Below are 12,546 nucleotides of genomic sequence, written 5' to 3'. Positions count from 1 at the left end.
ACAAAAAATAATATCTAGAGGTGTATATGACATACCAATCTGATTAGAGATGGATGAAAATTCAGATTTACATGAAGAAGAAGCTTTTCAACAAGAAGAACAAACATTAACTGAGCTTTTAGTTGATGAAGAACTTGTAACGGCACCTTTGAATAGGGCTGATCTGCCATCCAATGAAGTTGAAGCTGATTTTTTATTTAATCTTGATGAGTTGGAGGGTGACGATCAGTTCATAAATGATGATGAGATAAAAGACGACACATATATCGATTACTGTAATTCGGAGAAGGATCTATACATCGAGAAAGATATGAATATTGATGAGCAGATCTATATTCTTCGTTCAATCTTCTCTTACAATAATGGTATGCGATATAATTGTATTCATTAGAATGTTATTTGATTTCTATTATTATTATTTAATATTATATTTATTTATATCTCAATTATTGCAGATATGGCATCAAGAGACAGACGACGACGTTCGCGTTCACAGTCTACCTCGAAGGTTGAGGCACCTTCACCGATCTCTGTTGCCGCACCAGCTCTACTGACAGGTCCCAGTGAGGCGGATCCCAGTGAGTGCATTATTATATTTTTAAAATAATAAAATTTATTTTTTTTATTTGGATCATACTAATGATTTATTTATTGTTATTTCAGATCAGTCTTCATCAGTAGTGAGGCAAGGGCGAGGTCCATCGAAGAACCTCACTTTAGAGTGTTGGAGACACGAGTACTTGGAACAACGTCTCCGGATCGAGATACCAACCAGCTACACTAGACCCATTAGGGGATGGTGCAAGCCATGGCAAACTGAGCTGGGCATCATATGCCATAGTTATGCCCTCGTGACACTCTTCGATTGGCGTCACGTTCTACCAGCTCAGAAAGAGATTTTCTACATCCATTTATAGGTAAAATAAATTATATTATGAATATTTAATTTGTATAGTATTTTTTTAATATTTATTATTGGCAGGGTGTATTCGACATCATTGATTTTGAGGAGGATCTGTGAGGCGAGCCGTAGATACTCATTTATCATTGCATTTCAGGGATTATTGCCATCACATGCATCAGCATTGGTACCATGTGGTGCAGGATCATGGGGAGGAGGCAGCGCGACAACAGCCCTATGACAGCATCACTATGGATGACTAGACTATCATATGCCGGCATTACGAGGATTCAGCTTATCAGGTTACACATACAAATTTTTTTTTTAGAGTTTAATGATTGAATTATTTATTCTTAAATTAAATTTGTTATCTACTAATTTGACTAGTAACTGTACAGAGAAGATGTGCCCAGAATGCTGCGAATCGGACGAGACTGATCTACCACATTATGGGGGTTCGAGGTCGTTCGCTCGTCACATGGAGCATATGGTAGGTAATTTTAAATTTTTAATTAGCATATAATTCTATAGTTATTTAAAAAAAAAATTAATTAATTCTCCAATTACAGAGAGATATTGAGAGTGGCGAGCTTCTTGGTATGATCGATATCTACCAGCGGACCCATTAGCAACGGTCAGGGGAGTGGACGACGAGAAGTCAGGAGTTGTTTGTAAATTTTTTTAATTATTTTTTTATTTACAGTCTGATTTTTATTACAAAATTAAAATAGCTATAACTTTAATTTTCAGGATCGTATGACAGACATGAGATCCCAGCCTATTTCTGAGGACTCGACCGCACCCACAGATGATGAGATCTTTGATCAAATGCTTGGTATGAGATCCTGTTATGTTAGGGATCTAGGGTATGGGATCACTGCTCTCTCATCGTCATGCTCATCTAGGACTGACATCCATTCTACGTGCGAGGCTCGACTGATGGAGGTGCAGAGGCAGGCTGAATAGCGAGCTCAGAAGTTCACTGCATGCGTCGACGAGTATCAACAGCTCCAGATTCAAATGATGAAGTGGATGACGCAGATGGAGCAAACGATACAGCTGATGAGGCAGTAGCAGGTCAGTCCAAGTTCTTTCAAGCACTCTCCTTCCCCAACTCATTCTCCAGATGCCAACACTTGACGGCTTCATGTATTTTTTTATTTTTATTTAAAATTTTTTATAATTTTAATTTAATATAATAAAATAATAAAATTTATTTATCTATTTATTATGTAAATTTTTTATTTTAATTTTTTTATTTATAAAAAATATTATAGATATAAATTAAAAAAATATATTCGCATATTATTTTTTAAAAAAATATGATTAATTACTAGTGACAGAATTATTTTTGATGAAATATTGATCGTCAAAAATATTTTAGTATGATAATTTAATTTTTTAATATATATAAAATTATTAAAATTTTATATATAATTAATAGTGATGAAAAATTATTCATCGTAAATAATTATTAGCGATAAAAATTTTCATCAAAAATTATCTTATTTACGATGTAAGGTTTTCGTCACTAATATTATTTAATTTTATTTTTTAAAAATTTTTTTATTAAATTAATAGTGATAAAAGATTTTCATTGCAAAAACTATTTTTATCAACGAAAATTTTTTATCGCTAAAAGTTTTTAAAAATTTTATTTTAAAAAATATTTTAATTAAATTAATAGCGATAAAAAAAATTTTGTCGCTATTAATATTTTATTATTTAGCGATGTTATAATTTGTCGTAAATATTTTTTTTTACGATTAAAAATTTTTAATGAAAATATTTTAATGATGAAAATTAATCATCGTAAATATCGTTTATTAGCGATGAAATAATTTTTTTATTATAAAATATTATCAACGATGCGATTATTTATGATGAATAATTAGCGACGAATATTTCATCGCTAATAATTATTAGTTATAAAAATAGATTATTAGCGACGAAAATTTTTCGTCGCTAATAATCTATTTTGTTGTAGTGATTTTATGTACCTAAAGTTCTAGAATTAAATATGAAATTCTAGAAAAGGTTCACAATTTAGCTTATATGATGCATCAAAAAGGTACTAAGATGTACTGAGATTCAAGAAAAAATTTCTAGTGGTCTGTTATGAAAAAAGATATTACACAATATGTAGCTCAGTGCCTAATATGTCAGCAAGTAAAAATTGAGTATCAGAGATCTACTGGACCATTACAATCCTTTTTTATTTCTCAATGAAAGTGGGAGCATATTACTATGACTAGATTGCCTAAAATATCTCAAAGTAATAATGCAGTATAGATGATTGTTGATCAATTAACAAAATCAACTTACTTCTTACCATTTTGAGGTGGCCTCTCTTTGAAAAGATTGACAAGCTTGTATATAGAATAGATAGTGAGGTTGCATGAGATTCTAGTTATTATAGTGTTAGATCGAGACAGTTGATTTGTTTCATAGTTTTAGAGGAGTCTTCATAAAATTCTTGGTACTAAATTAAAGTTCAGTATAATCTTCCGTCCCTGAACTGATGAACAATGAGAATGGACCATTCAAATTCTACAGCATATGTTGACAGCATGTGTCATGAACCTGAGAGGTGCCTAAGATAGTCATTTGCCATTAGTTTAGTTTGTCTACAACAACAGTTACCAAGCAAACATTCAGATAGCTCTTTCTGAGATATTATATGGTAAAAAGTGTAAATCTCCTAGCTCGGACAATATAGAAGAGAGAAAATTATTAGGCCCAAAAATAATGCGATGGTAGATAAGGTGCAAGTGATTAGAAAGCAACTTTACATAGCTCAGGGCAGACAAACAAGTTATGTTGACAATAGAACAAGAGAGCTAGATTTTTAAGTGGATGATCATATTTTTTGAAAATATCTCCTACTATAGGTGTGATGAGGTTTGGGGTTCGTGGCAAATTGAGCTCTAAATATATTGGTCCATTTGAAATTTTGGACCGAGTCAGGAGATAGTCTATCGGTTAACATTACCACCAGCTCTATCAAATGTGGTTTGAAACTTTTATTTAACTCTTTTTTAGCCACATGAGAGAAGAAAGCGGCCACCACCCTTCTTTAGTGGCTATTCTAAAGTTTTTTCTCTTATTCAGATTTGTAAGCTACTTTTGTGATTTCTCTCCTTTTTGTTATAATGAAATTACCACCTTTCACTGCCGGTGGACATAGGCCAAAAGCCGGGACACCTGAAATTTGTGCATCTCCTATTTAGTTGTTTTACTTTATTCTATCATCTATTTCACAGTTTGCTAGTACAATTGGTTGCAATCGCAACACTATTAACAAAATGCTAAACCAACATTAGATTAATAAAATTTAACCATCAAGAACCATCCTGAGTGCCAACTTAGGAGGTGAATGAGCCTCCCCTACAAGCAAAAATGTTTAGAGTGCCGACCATGATTTCCACTATTTCTCATCTCTTCTCAATTTGGATTAGCATTGCTCATTTTCATCTTAATGGTAAATGATGATCTTGAAGATGGCCTATTATAAAGAGACACATTATCATCATTATCATTATTCAATCGTCATCACAGTCATTATTATTGTTATTCATTACTCCGTTCTGTTGTAGGAAAAAAAAAAAAAAAAAGGAAATTCTCATGGGTTCATGCCAATCAATTGTGAGCTGTGGGGGCCTCATATCATGTACCGGGAACAGTCTTAAGTACATGGGCCTGATCATTACTCCTTCAGGACCTGTAGCTTGGAACAAATTAGATGGCACTCTTGTTGGCCGGTATGGCGGTACTGCCAGCCCCTTTCAAATTATTTGCTACATGATGTATGTTGTGGCACCAACTGATCTCGGCACCCTGATTGAATAGTGATGATTGTGTTAATTTGTTTTGTACGTCTCTAAGAATTGTTACTCACAGTATTTAAGACTACGACTTGGATGGTACATTTTGCGGTTGTTGCAGTGGAGGATTATTTGAGAAGGGGGAAGGATAAGGACATATAATTCTGAGAAAAAACCGAGTTCATTGACATTTCTGAATTGAGATAGATTTTACTGTATTGAATCTCTGCCTTACCCTCCAAGAACCCTACATCTTTTGGATGTCTTTGACAGCTTGATTCAATGTTGTGAGTTGGTATGTGTTGCCGCCAAGAGCATTGGGCTGGCTTAGGCCGCTGAGTTAGAATCGGAAGAAAGTGATAGCCATAGGATGATCAATCGAGATCTTCCAAGTTAGATACTGACATCGAATCCTCAATCAATCCCTCAAGCCAGGTCCTGCAAAATCATCAAAAATAGAAAAGTCCTCATGCTGGAGGGGATTTTCAATAATGGACCCTACGATGCCTAAATCAATCTCTCACGAAAGCAAATAGAATAAGTATGAGCTTTTAAAGCAGATCAGAGGTATTGTCAAATATTAAGTGTGGAAGATCGATGCAAGAAAGTGGAGATTGAGAGATAGAGGATGCCATATAGAAAACGGAGAATAGATGTGAAGTCAGGAGAACTTAGAGTTTTTTGAAGGAGTCAGGTTCTAGTTTATCCGGAATCAATCTCTTTGGAGGGTCCCGAGGAGTAGAATTATATACATGAAGGTGGGTACCTTTCATCTTCGAGAACGTGCATCGTTTGCCAGAAAGCAGTGGTCATGGAGATATGCTCTAGTTGTTAGGAAATAAAAACTCACATGTTTGAGAGTTACTGAGATTATGGATCTCACATGGTGAAGAAGGAAGTGGAGCAGCGAATGGACAGGCTACTTATCGTCTTATGGGCAGAAGATTCTATAACTCCTCCGGCATAGTCGTAAAAGACCAAGTGACGGAGGCTAGATGATTGCTCCACAATCTTCTACCAAGGACATGTATCGAGCTACCATTGAGTCATCAGCACCACAGTGGATAGTCCGTCCCATGGTGTATCAGAATGCTTCATGGAATTAATAAAATGGGATGAACATTTCTGCCCATTTTTCTTCTCAACAACTAGTTAGCTACAAGTTGGTAGCTCAACGACTCTAAACTATCATATCCAAAAGAAGGAAAAAAAAAAAAAATCTCCAAACTTATGCTGCATGGATTTGATATGGCCAATCATACACTCATTATTAATTGGTGTTTGCCACATGCGGTTATAAGCATGGAACCTGGCTCGCTTGAACTTACCAGACTCTTGCCATATAAGTAAGACATGAAAGGGGGCCACATACAAAGATAAACACTTCTTCTTCTTTTTTTCGGTGGCATGAACATTTTTTGGAAAAGGCCCAAAAGAGGCTTTACATTAGGTACATACTTTATATTATGCATATAAAAGTATAGGCGGTCAACTTTCATATATACTTTTGATTTGTTTTAGCAAATCTTTGATTTGGATTGAAGTTTGGTGCACATATAATCAACGAGTTTTCAGACACAATATAGTAGCAAGGTGTGAAAAGGAAGAAAAAAGAACGAGTTTTAAACTTAGAAAGATAATAAGAAAATTAGAAAATGATAAACGTGAGGAGCAAGAGCCACTACAAAGCATGTCCCTTATGAGAAATTTGATAAAATTAAATGATAAAAGGAAAATTTGCATGATCACTGCACAAGGATGATAAATGCAAAGTAAGAACCAATATGAATTATTACTGAAACGTAATGGCTAGCCTTCTATTTTATAAACCAAAAAGGGCTCTTTTTAGTTGAGCAATGATCATTTTGCTCAAAAAGTCAGCATCTGGGCTGCACCTCATACGAAACTCATTGGCTCAAATCTCAGTTTCCTAAAGCTCGGAGACTCATAAACCATACATATCGATCACCAAAAAAAATAATGTTATCTTAAATAAAACAGAAAAAAATGTATTCTTGATGTGCTTCGGATTCTATTTTTCTAGGACATTATTCTGCCTAAAATAGATAATTCAAACTGAGACCCTCAAAATGAGCTCTGAAGTCTGACAACAATGTACACCTTGAAGCATATTTTTTTCCTCCATTATTTATTAATAAGTGTAGTGTTTTCAAGTTGTAACGATAGCAATCTTAAGGTATGAAAGGGAACAGAGAGGGAAACACACAAGTTTCTTGGGTTGTCTATTGATAGGCAGGACTTTGCCACCAACAAACGTGAACCTTGAGTTTAGAAACTCTAAAGCTTACACCACGGAGTCATGATGGACATCGGGATGAACGAGTGGGAAGAGTAAACTCCTGAAGAACCTGACGGGTTTCATCGACCTCGATGTGGTACCTTAGCTTCCATTGGAACCGTGTTCGCCATCAACAACCGTGTTCGACGTTACCAAATAGGGAGGCCATCCTGTTTCAGCTCATTACACATTCCACGAGTTGGGCTCCGGACTCCAACGGAGGAAAATGCCTCTCATAGGGGCAAGATGTTTATTTTGATTTTCTTTCGTCAATAATGAGAGGAAGAGTGCAGCTATTCTCCAAGCAACCGGTCTTGGGGAGTAGGCATGGAATTCAAAAATCCTCTGTTATATGTTCTTTCCAAAGGCACCACAAATCTAGAATAGGAAGAGCGCCCAATCCATGCCTTAGTTCTAGACTTTGAATATTGTCCCTCCATATGCTCCAGAGCGCATTGAGCATGGAAGGGAGCTTGGGTAGTTGCAAATCACATAGTAGATGTGTCATGGCCCGAATCCATCATCCGGATAGGATACGTGATAATCGCACACTTTCTAAAACAAATCCTAAAGAATATATAAAGCCTATAAAATTCTTAGAATACCTTAATATCTATAAATAATAATGATCTTCTTTCATAACAGTCAGCAAAATTTGCATAATTATATATTGAATTCCTTCAATCATCTGATCAGATAACAATAACATTCTATTTATTTATCCACTCATCCGTGAACACAAATCATAGCCAATTGCATGTATCCTGCAACTTTGAAAAGAAAAGAAGGGGGTGAGCTTCATAGTTCAGTAAAAATTTTACATATCACATCATTATAATAATATAATCTGAAAATAATAATAAGCAATATAGTATGAAATCTCACATCCAAAATCTAGAATATTGCAAACATCCACCAAATATATGTCAATTATCTGTCTTGTCAAAAGAGATGTGTTATCATATGTCAACAAGTGAAATCTTTTATCAGCATTAGTTCATGTCTTGTCATTTGTTTCTCTTACCACAATTCTAAATTTCTTAATTTTTTTCTTTCTGACTTTGGACTATCCTAAATCATACCTCAATCTTAATCTAACCCAAAATCCCACATCTAAGTCCATAGGGGTTGTCCCAAACATAAGCTTCTGATGGACTGTCCCAAGTATGAGCTCCTATCCGGCTGTCCCACATATAAAAGCCCATAGAGATTGTCCCATACATAAACTCCTAATGGGCTGTCCCCGACATAAGCTCTGGACCAGCTGATCCAAATATAAGCACCTACAGGCTATCCCAGATATAAGCTCCTGACGAATTATCCTAAGTATAAGCTACTGATGGGCTGTGCCATGATGAAACTAGTTCAAACCATATCTTTTTCATTCGATTATTACATGTTGATTTCAGCAAATCAATTCCAATTTACAGTATGATCAAAATAGGTATGTCATATTCACATAATCGTATCATCAATTACTGATATATATATATATATATATATAGGAGAGAAAGCCTCTCCGAATGAGAGAAGAATTCTGGGTACAAAATTGCCCACCTTAACAACAGAAAAAAGGCAAATTCTATTGAGTCTGACGATACGTTGATCTAGTCTCCATCGGAGCCACAATGGACTATCTAAACTGATTCATTTCTGTCGATAAGCTCCAAGTACATCATAGGAATTACAAAAAGGGATATTGAGGAAGATAGATTTCCGACCATTTTCAAAAAGTGCTTAAATACTAAATACTAAATCAGATCGATTTCCGACCATTTTCAAAAAGCGCATAGTTTCTCCTCCAAAAAGGGACATTGAGGAAGATCCAAAAAGGTATTTCGGGAATCGATCTGATTCTATCTCTATTCGTTCCATCACATCTTCCATCACCCGATTGGTGACGGCCAGAATTTGGCTTCTTTTTATAAAGCAAATCGACTTAGATTCCTACGGCTCGATAGATAATTTGATAAGCCAATGATTTTTTTATTTTTTACGAGATTTTACAAATACTGATTAGATAAGTCCGCCGTCAAATCCCAGGGCTCAACCTCCCATCGGTCCAGAACTAGAAGTCAACTCAAAACCTGGATTTGGCTAAAATAATAGGATATATATATATACATACTGAAAAATCATATAAAAAATAATAGTTTTTCAATATGATAAATCCATCAACACGAATTCAATAATATAAAACCAATGATACAAATCTAACAATAAAAATAACATATATAATGACAATTATATATAAAGATCCTTAGTTCTATTGTCAATCAAATTCGGTTATAGGATCTATCAGTCCATGCCTAGCATATTCAATCAACACACATAATACGAACTCACCTTCGATCAACCAACGGTATAGAAAAAAAAAATAAATTATTACTAGTGTTTTAATTTCAAAAATCTAATACCCGAACAAATCTTAAATCTAATTTTCTATCATTTCTATTTTTAAATTAAATAATTAAATCAAAAATTAGGGCTTTTACCTTGATTGACAGCCTAGAGCATAAAATCTTGTGCTCGGCATTTCTTATCCAATCACGTCTCTACATAAAACCAATACTCATCATGAAGGGAAATAGGTACAGTAAAGATGAAGCTGACTAGATATCAGTTTTAATCAATCATAATGGTGTGGTTAAATTTTTCAGATCAATAAATGGGTGTCCAATTAAGATTTAGATAATAAGTTAGAGATTGCCAATGGTTTATGGATAGTCAATGAAAATTGATAAGTTGGGTGATTGCTACATTATCATCCAAGACCTCTCACGAGGGTCATTATAGGACCGATAGTTTATAGTTTTAGATTGCAGCTCAATAAGAATTGGTAACGGTGGAATCTATCGGTGTCTAGCCAAGGTTAGGTTGGGAGCCAACATGCTGCATGTCCCCTAAGGTGATCAAATCCCCATTCACGGAGATCCAATTGAACCCAGTGCAAGGATCATGGAATCATTCACTGGAGTCCACGTAACCAAGCGAAGATAGAAAGGGAGCAAAAGGTTATGAGGGGAGATGAGGGGAGAGAGAGAGAAACCCCTTTCTCTTCCTCAAAATAGGAGATGTCCCCTTTTCTCCCTCTCCCAAAGATGGTAGAAAAAGGCTAGGGCCGGCGACCTACGGCGGCATCCGGCGACCATTGGTGGTGTCCGGGATGATAGCGGTGGTGGCAAGTAGTGGCGACGGCGGCAATGACCAGCTGAAGAGAAACAAAGACAGAAGAAAATCAAGAAAAAACAAGAGGCTGGACTTCGTTCGGAACTTGGATCACCTGCCGGCGACTGAGGCCTATTCACACGAGTCTAGGAGAGCACCCAAAAAGTTTGGTCGGAGATCCGATCGGCCATTAAAGGGAATCAAAGGTTGGTAGGACGGGTTCCTTTTTGCTGCCTTGAAATCCGGCGATCTACCATTGAGATCCCGGCCGGTGATGATGGCTCGGTGGAGGCGAGGCCAAAGGAGGGTAGGGGCTTGGTACCATATCTCCGGTGAGGTGAGGCCCTAAACAGGATAAGATGGCGAACCTTTGACCCCTCAAGAGGGGATCTTGCGTTTTATAGACGGTGGAGGCTAGGTTTGATTTTTTGGTTTGAATGCTTCAAGAGTAGTGCGAAAGGTATTATATCAGGACGGGTCCTTGCAAGGTGATCACTGGTCTCCGTGCTGTCTCCATGGAATGTGCGACTATTGCTTGCGAGCCATCCCTTCCCAAGTAGATTAGTTTTTATTGGGATTTTAGTGTTGACACTCAACCAAGCCAACAATTCGGCTTTCTCTAGTACCCATATTTTCCAATATAGTAGAGCTAATGAACTGTCTTATTCCTCCATCTTGAAGAAAATAGTAATATTTTCTTGTTGTGAATTCATGAGCACTGAACCATTTCCATGCTATTGTATCAGGTTGCTCCGTCAAACCTTAATTTGAAGAAAGTAATATTTTCCACAACTTGAAGCAAGCCTTATGATGTGATGATCTATCTGTTGTCTCGTAAACTAGTCTGGCCATGCCAGGGCCACAGACTTGAAAACAAATTGGAAGAACTGGGGAAATTTTAGGAACGAACAGTCAGTACTCCATTCACCCACTTTCCACAAGACCCAATTGGGACACTTCAATAGACACATACATATACCATCTCATAAGAGAGGACATGTTTTTTTCTTTTTGTTTTGGACACAAGTAAAGAGCTTTGTGAAAGATAAAAATTAAGCAACTTGAGACATCTATCAATACCAAACAAGCTAACAGACAATAATATACTCAGAATTTACAGAGCGCAAGAAAACTTATCGGCTACATTTGAGAAAGCCGACTCCAGCAAAATATGGGCAATATGAAAGGATGTGGTTCAAGGTGTAGTTAGGATGTGGTTTCATAATTATAGTTCTTCATATATTATTGCATGGCTAAAGTGTACTTATGGGAGAAGAATAATTTCAGGTTTGTTTGTCTAGATGACCCTTTTTTTATTGTCCAGAATATTCTTCACTTTTTTATCTTTTTCTCTGAGTTTAATTACTTGACACTTTTTTAGCTGCGCATAGGTAGGAAGCCTTTTTTAGCATGTTAATGTATGCTTAAAAGTTTAAGGTTGGACATCTTGTTAAATGACAGGAGCAAAGAAAAGGATGCCATTATGCCACTTCTCCCATTGAGAGAGGTGGGCATGCTTTCTAGAGGATGTTTTGGTGCTCTTCTCCACTTTGAACTGATCGTTGTGCTGAAAATTTATATAAGCTTTGTTATGCTTTTAATCTTACAACACAAATCTGGCTTTTACTGGAAATTGAACTCGATCTACTTTAAAGCAAATGCGTTAGATTTAGATCCAAACATTAGATGCACCAGGTAAATGAGTTAAGATTATGCTTTAAATGATTTTTGAGTATTGATCACCACTTTTCTGGGTCCTCTCTATTCTCTCTTTTATTTTTAATTGTAAAAAAGTAATTTCATTCATCGCCAAAGCCTTCAACTGTATCTACCAAAGCCTATACCAACCATCTTGATGTTGCGCCACATGAACTGTAGCTACACTTGTTGCATCTTCTTCGGGCAAATCTATTTCTAGCCAAAGTATTAAACTTGCTAAGTTTTAAGAATATGATATGTACTCTAGAGTTTTGTACACCATGGACAGCCTTTGTCCTTTAAATGTTTCTTAGCGTGCAGTTGAATGCACTATGTAATTATGAGATTCATGATTTTATATTTTTAGAATTAAAAACTCTGATTCTATAATACCAGGATTTTGATCATGCAACATAATTTTATGGAAGCTATAACATCATGAAATTGAAATTTTCAACTTTGCATAATCTTTCCGAATACATTCTTTACCTCCTTGTCATCTTACAATTTTCTGTCCTTCCAATCTTTTCTTCTCAGAAACCAAACCTAACAGATTTAGGAAAGTCTAATTTTCAGATTAGGATCTAGTTTTTTGCATATCATATCCAAGAATTTATTCGCAACGAACATATTGGATTTACTCGAACAAATTGGTA

General features: G+C 35.8%; 1 long non-coding RNA gene across 1 annotated transcript; it reads left to right on the top strand.

The window, feature by feature from the left end:
- Positions 1 to 453: 453 nt before the first annotated feature.
- Positions 454 to 1,979, top strand: LOC140851107 (uncharacterized). Its single transcript, XR_012133913.1, has 5 exons — positions 454 to 578; positions 664 to 917; positions 1,059 to 1,203; positions 1,300 to 1,391; positions 1,471 to 1,979. It is a non-coding gene; the product is annotated as an uncharacterized lncRNA (long non-coding RNA).
- The last annotated feature ends 10,567 nt before the right edge of the window (positions 1,980 to 12,546 follow it).

The sequence above is a fragment of the Elaeis guineensis genome, chromosome 8 (genome assembly GCF_000442705.2).
Source record: "Elaeis guineensis isolate ETL-2024a chromosome 8, EG11, whole genome shotgun sequence".
In the NCBI taxonomy this organism is placed as follows: Eukaryota; Viridiplantae; Streptophyta; class Magnoliopsida; order Arecales; family Arecaceae; genus Elaeis; species Elaeis guineensis.
Note: the sequence above shows the minus strand (reverse complement) of the source record. Positions and strands in the feature narration are given on the sequence as shown.